Source organism: Humulus lupulus, chromosome 4 (genome assembly GCF_963169125.1).
Source record: "Humulus lupulus chromosome 4, drHumLupu1.1, whole genome shotgun sequence".
NCBI classification, from domain to species: domain Eukaryota; kingdom Viridiplantae; phylum Streptophyta; class Magnoliopsida; order Rosales; family Cannabaceae; genus Humulus; species Humulus lupulus.
Window position 1 is genome coordinate 180,994,169 of NC_084796.1, and position 9,497 is coordinate 181,003,665.

General features: G+C 35.8%; 1 long non-coding RNA gene across 1 annotated transcript; it reads right to left on the minus strand.

Moving 5' to 3' along the window:
- Positions 1-774: 774 nt before the first annotated feature.
- On the minus strand, positions 775-3,502 carry LOC133829308 (uncharacterized). Its single transcript, XR_009891676.1, has 4 exons — positions 3,396-3,502; positions 3,245-3,293; positions 1,203-1,248; positions 775-1,092 (listed from the first exon to the last, which is right to left on the minus strand). It is a non-coding gene; the product is annotated as an uncharacterized LOC133829308 (long non-coding RNA).
- Positions 3,503-9,497: the final 5,995 nt, after the last annotated feature.

Sequence of the window (9,497 nt, forward strand, 5' to 3'; positions counted from 1 at the left end):
ATATTTTTATTAAATTTTCTATGATGAATACATGTATTGGTAAGATATTTTGAATAGAGGCATGTTGGGTTTTAATTGAAAAATAGAAACGAAGAATGAGATTCGATGTATGTTTCGGCCTAGAGTATGTTTTAGGATTCATTTTATTTCTTTTGAATTTTGAATTTTGATAAATTTTCTTATGGATTTGAGTGTATGGTTATTTTCTTTTTTAAAAAGAAGCATGGTGAGTTTGAATGTTAAAACATGCTATATGATTCTATGTATATTCAGCAATGGCACGCTTTAGGCTTAGGGTCTCTTTATTTTATTTTGAGCATGAAGGAGTTGTGGAAATATTGTTATAATAGTAGCATGTTAGTATAACGCTCCTAATTGCATATCTTTGTTAAAATATTAGTTTTTAACTATAGGTCAAAATGTTTCATAACTTTGTCTAAAAACACAGAGGGACTTTATTGGAAATACATGCAGAGTTTGGATCCAATGTTCAAAACAAAAGAGAGTTTTATTGAGTCTTAAAAAAAATAACTAAAATACATCCCACTGATAAATGAACATAAGAAAGACTCCAAGGCACTACGGCGTTCCGGATAGTTTCCTTGTTCATTGGCTTTCGCAACATACTTACATACTCATGGAAAACTGAATTAGCTCACCATGTGTGCCAAACAAGTCTATTTAGTATCTACCTGGAAGGGGAAAGTAAGGGGGTGAGCTAAAAGCCTAGTAAGGAAGTACAAACAAGGAATACAAACATAAGCGACATATTTCATACATTTTCAACATAATTTTCTTTTAGCAATTGCTATCAACATCTGTTATAATCATAAACATGATACTATTGCAACATAAGCATACATCATAAGACCGTAACCATAACCATAAGATCATTTACAACATGAGCATAAATATTCAACGTAATATCATAAGCAACATAATCATAAGCATACAACATAAGATCATGGCTCCCCTATTTTCCAATGATCACATTTGCCTATCGATTGGACGCTTCCATGGCACCCTTTTGGCCACCATTTTGGCCATGAATTTCTTTGGCACCCTTTTGGCCAGAATCTTAGGCACGTCTTCCTTAAAAAATGTTGCAGCACTAGGTTAAGCAAACACAAACAATTTCCACACATATCCCCATAACTAGAATCCATTCAAAAACAAAACAGAAATCTAGCTAACTTCCTTACCTCAGGTCCAAGCACAAAATAATAGCGGGATAACTTTACAACGTGCCTAGAATAACAATCAAACACTTGTCTTAATATCATGTAAGACCACACATGAACATTTGAAGCACATACCACGTGTGTATAGATCATGCACATGTGACACCTATCTCATACAGTTCCACCATAGACTTAATTCTAGAAACAATCCATACATCAAATCATGCTAGCAAGTCTCACATAAAATCACAATAATGATGTCATTTACTCATCAATCCTCGATCATCTTAAACAAGAAACTTAGACTTAATCAAATTGCACATAGTTATGCGTAAAAATGTACTTGCATGTAACATGCATACATGGGACGGTTCTTAAAAACTCGCTTAAAATTGGTAATATTAATTATTTTATTTTTTGGCAATTTCAAAAATTCAGCAGGCATAAATAAATTACCAACTAGGCTACTAGTACTTTATTCATTTAAATCAAACATTTTTCATTCATAAATTTTATTACAGAAATTTAATTTACTAAAATAATTCTTTAGCTGTAATTGTATAAAATAATAATCTCATTTATTATTTTATAACAATTAAACGAATGTGCTAAAATTTTGTAGTTACTTATATAATAATTAATTTGGCATGATTTTTATTTCACAAAAGTCCTTTTTATCTTGTAAAATTAAATAAATAATAAGACGTGACATATTTTAACATTTGTTAAAAATAAGACCATCTAGGGGACAAAATTTCATATTAATTCATTGATATCTAAAAGTTTGAAAAAATGGCTATTTATACTCACATTTTATTAATTAAATTCTTTAGTCATTTAAATAAAATAATTTTCCTTAATTATTTTGTCAATAAAAACTTCATATATATTTTAAAAAGAAATACATTGTAAAGTATGGAAAAATCACATTCATCACAAAAATATATTAAGGCATAAATTTCTAAGACATATATTTGATATCTTTTATTTAAAAGTGATTTTCCATGAATCTAAATAAAAATCAGCAAGCATGTCATCACATAATGTAACTAATTAAGCTTGGCAAAAGAACTCACAACATGTACATGTTTTAGAAAAAAAATAAACCTTAAGCATTCTGGAGTTCCAAATTTTACAACGTTTAAAATAAAGTTTCATCACATGTCATATAAAAGTGCAAGAACACATGTACAAAGATTATACATTTTCTCATTTTAACTTATATTGTGAATTCAAGACACAATTTACTCTTTTTTAAAACATCTTTACAAATTAACATGCTAAAACAATAAAAATCAGCAAGCCAATAAGTCACTTAATATTCCAAAATCGCTCATTAATTATTTTCAACAATTTTAACAATTCACCCTAGCATTTTTTTTTATACTTTGTACATTTTAGTATTACAATTAGCACGCAAAACTAACACACCAAAATCAAGTTATTCTAAACCATATAAAACACCCAAAAATCGATTCTCCACATAGCATAATACATAAAAGATTACAAATTTGTCATGCTCATAATTAATAGCTTAAAAGAAAGAATAAAGAATACACAAACATCATTACAACCCTAATATGCATTCTATTTCCAACATTTGCATTTTGATTTCCCAAAACATCAACATCTAAGAATGACAATATTCCAATATGCACATTTATCACCAAGACATCAACTTTTAACATATATATATATACATAGTAACACATAATACTATATCTTTCATACCTTACTCGTACATTATGCATATATAAAATTCATTCATGCTTGCCTAAACACTCATACACGCCCAAACACACACACACACACACAATCTTAGAGCCACACACGCCTAGGCCTCTTACAAGGTAACATATTTTCATACCAAATCATTTATAGAAACTACTCTTGCATAACCCACATACTTATCTCTTTTCATGTTTCTATAGATTTAGGAGAAATAAGAATACGGAGAACAATCAAACTACATGGAAGCAAAGCCATCCAAACAACCAACAACATATCAAAATATAAACAAAAAATCATCACCAAAATATCAAAAGGGTAAGATTTTTCATTACCTCGTCGACTATGATCAACACTCAAAAGCAAGAGCACACCTTTGGGCACCTATAATTTTCGAACCCAATAAGACAAGAAAAGAAAGAATACTTAGAATGGAGGGAAAAAGCTATTCTTAGAGAATCAATAACCACAAAGATTAAAGCATACCTAGGATTTCGAAACCCTAGCCTCCTTCTTCTCCTTCCCTTCTTTCTTTCTATCTTCTTCCTTCTCTTTTTTGTGTCCTTCCTCTTTCTTTCTCTCTCAAATTCGGCAGCCACACAAAGGGTTTTCCAAAGCCCCTATGCTCTTCTATTTATAATACCCTATTGACCTAAACCAAAGGAATAAAACAAAGTGTGAAAGCTTCAATCCTATCCCACCATATATGATCCAATCCCACGAAATAGGATTCAATTCCCCCAATTCCTCACCTTACACCTCACCTTAACCCTATCCCAATGTAAACACAATCAAAAGACAAGCCTTGTCATCTTATCCCAATTGATGTAGACCCATTTTATTTTTCCTTTTAATTTCTTAATAAAAATAAATAAATAAAATAATTATCCACACACACATTTAAATTAAAAAATGCAATCTTTTCTAATCACATAATTTGTCACACGTAATAAAATGCAACACTAATAATAAAATAAACTAGTTACACAATTATTCTAGATAAATCATTTAATGCTAATTCACATAAAACAAACAATTCAAATTATTTTCTACAAATCAAACAATTAAACTACAACATAAAAATTAAATAAATAAAAATGGATCACTATAATCTACATGCGTTTAAAGGAATTTCGTCCTCAAAATTATTCCGAACCAAACAACTTGAGGGAGTGTTCCCTCATGTCCTCATCCAACTCCCAAGTTGCGTCTCTAGCGGAACAATTCTTCCACAGGACCATTACTAGAGGAATTTTCTCAAACCTTAGTTCCTTGACTCTTGTCTCTAAGATTTGCACTGGTTGCTCATCATAACTCAGGTCCTACTTCAGTTCCAACATTTCATAACTCACCACGTGGGAGGGATCAGGCACATACTTCCTCAACATGGAAATATGTGGAACACATTATGTGTCTTAGCAAGTGCTGGTGGTAAAGCCAATCGATAGGCAACCTTCCTAACTCTCTCCAAGATCTCAAATGTACCTATATACCTTGGGCTTAGCTTTCCCTTCTTCCCAAAACGCATAATGTAACGCCATGGGTAACCAAAATCGTTACACTGTGTATTAGAAATAGTGTAGGACTTGCTAATCAAGTCATTTGATTAAAAATGTGATCCTAAAGTCAATATTCAGGTTAAGGTTAAAAGATTTTGATCATAAACGATTAATTTTCATTAAAATAGATGTTTGCTACATGGGATCCCAAAAACAAGGTTTAAGAGAAAATTTTACAATTTTCAAAAGATATATACAACAGTGGCCACTATAATGGCAAAATACAAGTTTCTGGCTTCTGCCCTGTACTTCTCCTCGGTCGTGGCGGTCGAGCGACTGACTATGTACACTCTGCCCCCAGAGCTCTCCAACTCATGGTTGATCCAGTTTCACTTTGCCTTTACCTGTACCATGTAGCACCCGTGAGCCAAGCCCAGCAAGAAAACCAAGAACAACAAACACATATAGCAAGAAGAATATTCAATCAAGCTTATTTCATTTAAACATAAAATAGGGTACGAATATTCAATTAATCAATGATAAGCACATAATCTTAAGTTCTCAAATAATCAGGGTTGGCACACTTAGGCCGACCCCTGCTGATCTAGCTGGCCCCAGCTCGCTTAGGCCGGGCTACGCTCAGTACATTTACCGTTAACCTTGGCTCCCTTAGGCTGGTCAGTCTCGTATATCATATCAATTTTACAAAAACATAGTACAAGCAATCAATAACTGGGAATCTCAGTCCCATTCACAACCACACAAGGGTGCAGTTTTCTTACCTTGAATCCTTAGCGAGAGATACAGAACGGTCCCAAGCACGATCCTCAGTCCTGAGCCTTGGCGATAAACCTAGTCATAGTGGCCAACAAGTAATAATCATTTTCTAATCCAAATAAATACTTAGGGGACAAAAACTAACCTCTAGGACCTCGATTTCTACTAAACTGGGTAGTAGAAATTGTCCCGAGCACATAGGTTCGAATGCCCTAGCCTCACCAATTCTAGAAGCCAACCTAAGGCAAAAACCCTAGGCGAGTCGCGACTTGACCCTAAGGGTCGACGTGCGCCCCCAAATTCAGAGAGCCATCTTCATGTTTTAAGGGGAGGCGAGCCGCGACTTGCCCCCAAGAGTCGCGACGCGCCCCCAAATCAGAGAGACACTTTGGGCCCTCTAGGCACACGGGCTGCGGTGCCCCCAAGCTGGGTCGCAGCGCACCCCCACGAACCCAGAATTTCTGGGTTCATTCTACCTCTTTAAAGCCAAAACTTCTAAAATATAAGCCTAACAAACTCCCCAACCACAATCAATACTCAGCTACGAGTTTAAGACTTTCAATCACCCAATTTAAACACCAAAATCTTAACAATCCTACTGACATCACTATCCCAAATTAGTCAAAATTCATCACTAAAGGATCCAAACCAATTGATCATAACACCCATATTTCTAACAGAAACCCAAAAAAATTCATACCTTAGTGGCTGCTAAACCCTGAGCTTGAATCCTTCAATTCCAGAGCTTAATTTCCAAAGTTTCCCAGCTGAATCCCCCTGGTTTCCAAGCTTCAGCTCAGCCTTTTCCTTCAATTCCCTTCCAAAAATTCTCAGCTTAAGGCCTTAATTCCTTCTGTTTTCTTTCTTCCTTGGCTTCAAAGCACAAGTGAGAGAGAAAGGAAGAAACTATGAGATGGAGAGAGAGATACGAGTTTGAGAAGCGTTACTTCCTACTCCCTTAGGTATAACTCTTAGCCCCTAAAAAGGCTATAATGTCCTTTTAAGCTTATTAATCCTCTAAGGGTACTAAGGAGTAAAATGTTCATTCAGATCCCAGTTCCCGCTAATTCCTCAAGTGTTCCTACTATTTATCAATTAACCCTGTCATGTCCAATTAATTACTAAATACTTATTCAATATCTATAAGTCCACAATTCTCTAATTTCCCAAAAATACCCTTAGGCTCCCTTCGAGCCACGTATTAAATCCCGCTGTGACTATTTCGCCAATCTGCTCACTAGGACTCTCTCGAGCCATATACTGCAAATGTATCCACATAATAATATGGTCTAAACAATTTATCACATATAATCACATTTAAGCCCTTAACGGGCCAAAATTACAAATATGCCCTTATAAGCTATAATGGGCCCAAATGCATATCTAATACTCATAAACATGCATATCACATACTCATATAATCATATTAATCATGCATGCCACATAATCATGCATTTAATCAATTAAACATACATATAAACCAATAATGCCCTCCCGGCACACTAATCAAGGCCCTGAGCCCTATTAGCAATTTTGGGTCATTACACATAACCCTTTTGATAGGTGATACTCTCAGAAACACCTAATCACCTACTGAGAATTCCATTCCTCTTCTCTTAAGATCTACATAACTTTTCTATCTACTTTGAACAGTCAACATCCTCTGTCTAATCATGGTGACTGCTTCAGTGGCCTTTCTTACTACTTCTGAATCTAGAAAAATATTCTCCCCCACCTCATCCCAATGCAGGGGTATCCGACATTTACGTCCATATATCATCTCATACAGGGCCATTGTTATAAGAGAATTCTAGTGGAGGTAAGTATCGACTCCATGATCCAAAGAAATTGAGTGCACAAGATCTCAACATGTCCTCTAGAATCTATATTGTTCTCTCCGATTGGCCATTTGTTTGGGGATGTAAGGTTGTACTAAGTTTTAGCCTCGTCCCCATAGCCTGCTGTAAACTCTTCCAAAATATTGAGGTGAACACTTACCCTCTATTAGAGATTAGAGACTTTGCTACTCTATGTAATCAACCAATCTCACTTACATATAATTATGCATACTGTTTCCCGGTATAAGTTGTCTTGACCAGTAGAAAGTGAGGTGGTGACTTGATAAGTCTGTCGGTTATTACCCAAGCTAAATAATGTTGCTTTGTGGTCCTTGGCAATCCTATCACAAATTCCATGGCTATGTCCTCCCATTACAATTCTGGAATGTTGATGGCTTGGAGCAAACCAACTGGCCTTTGGTGCTCTGCTTTAACCTGCTATGTCCAGCTTCATTCCTTGCCACCAGTACAATGCTTTTAAGTCATTGTACATCTTGTTAGAACCTGGATGAAGGGAATAAGGGGTAGTGTGAGCCTCTAACACGATGCTCTCTTTTAGTTCCTTATTTGTTGGCATACAAATTCGAACCTTATTTTGCAACAATCAACCCTTGGCTTTAGTGAAGTTGTTGTCACTCCTTTCCTTCATTAGTGCTTCTTGCCTAACCAAAGCCTCATCCAGTTTTTTCTTCTCCTTTATGTGCTCAAGTAAAGATCATTGCAGAGTTAGGATTAACAAGCTCCCAGTAATTTTCAATTCTAGTTGTTACCATTTTTTTTCTGGAGTGGTGCCTCTATTGTACTTAGTGTTGAGAGAGTCCCATAACTGTGCCTACTTAAGGCGTCTACTACAACATTTTCCTTGCCTGGGTTGTAAAGGATTTCGCATTCATAATTCATTACTAACTCCAACCACCTTCTTTGCCTCATATTTAGCTCCTTCTGAGTAAAGAAATACTTTAGGCTGTTATGTTCTGTGTATATCTCGCATTTCTATCAATAATGGTGGTACCTCCATATCGTAAGTGAAAACACTACCACAACCATCTCTAAAGAATGGGTAGGGTATCTATATCCATATTCATTCGATTGTCTTAAGTCATAAGCCACTACTTTACTGTCTTGCATCAATACACATCCCAAACATTTCTTGAAAGCATCACAATATACTACAAACTTCCCTTCTTCAGTTGGTACACACAACACTGGAGTTGATATAAGCTTATTCTTCATGGTATGAAAGCTCTGTCCAATTACATTTTTCATTCTTTCTTGTCAAGTTGATTAGGGGTGCAACAATTTTAGAAAACCCTTCAACAAATTTTCTGTAATACCCCACCAATCCTAAGAAGCTTCTAACCTCTATTGCATTCTTAGGTTGAGGCCAATCTCGAATAGCCTCAATATGAGCTGGGTCCACCGCTACTCCCTTCCTAGACTCTATATGGCCTAAAAATCATACCTTCTTCAACAAGAATTCACACTTTTAAAACTTTGCATACAGCTGGTGCTCTTAAAGCCTCTTTAGTGACAATCTCAAGTGTTCTTCATGTTCTGCCTCAGATTTGGAGTAGATTAAAATGTCATAAATAAAGACTACCACAAATTTGTCCAGAAAGTCCATGAAGTCTCGGTTCATAAAATCCATGAAAGTTGTTGGAGCATTTGTGAGTCCAAAAGACATCACCAAAAATTCGTAATGCCTATACCGGGTCCAAAAGGCAATCTTTGGGTTGCCTTCTTCCCCCACTTTCAACTGATGGTACCCAACCTCAAGTTGATTTTAGAAATTACTACCGCTCCCTGAAGTTGGTTGAAGAGGTCATCAATTTGTGGCAACAGGTACATGTTCTTGATTGTGACTTTGTTAAGTTCCCGATAATCAATACACATCCTCATGCTCCCATCCTTCTTCTTAACGAACAACACTGGAGTTCCCCATGGCGAATAACTTGGCCTTATGAAACCTTTGTCCAATAACTCATGTAGTTGTAGTTTCAATTCCTTTAGCTTCGTCAGTGCCACTCTGTAGGGTGTCTTTGATATGGGTGCAGTCTCTGGAATAAAATCAATCACAAATTCAATTTCCCTGCCTGGATGCAGGCCGGGTAAGTCCCACGAAAACCCTTCCAGGAGTTCATAAACCACTCGAACATCCTTAGGCCATAACTCAATTTCTTTTATCTTATCCACTATGTTTGGAAGATATGCCTGACATCCATTTCCAATCATGTTTTGTGTTTTCAAGGCCGGTATTATTGGTGTACAAAGTCCCGCTGCATCGCCCACAAAGGTGAATTGTTCCTCGGTGTCTATCTTAAACTTCACTGCCTTCCTGCGACAGTCAATGGTTGTTCCATACTTAACAAACCAATGCATACCAAGAATCACCTTGTAGTCTATTATATCCAACTCGATCAAATCTCTTGAACATATTCTCCATTCAATCTCTATTATGGTTGTCGATATCCATC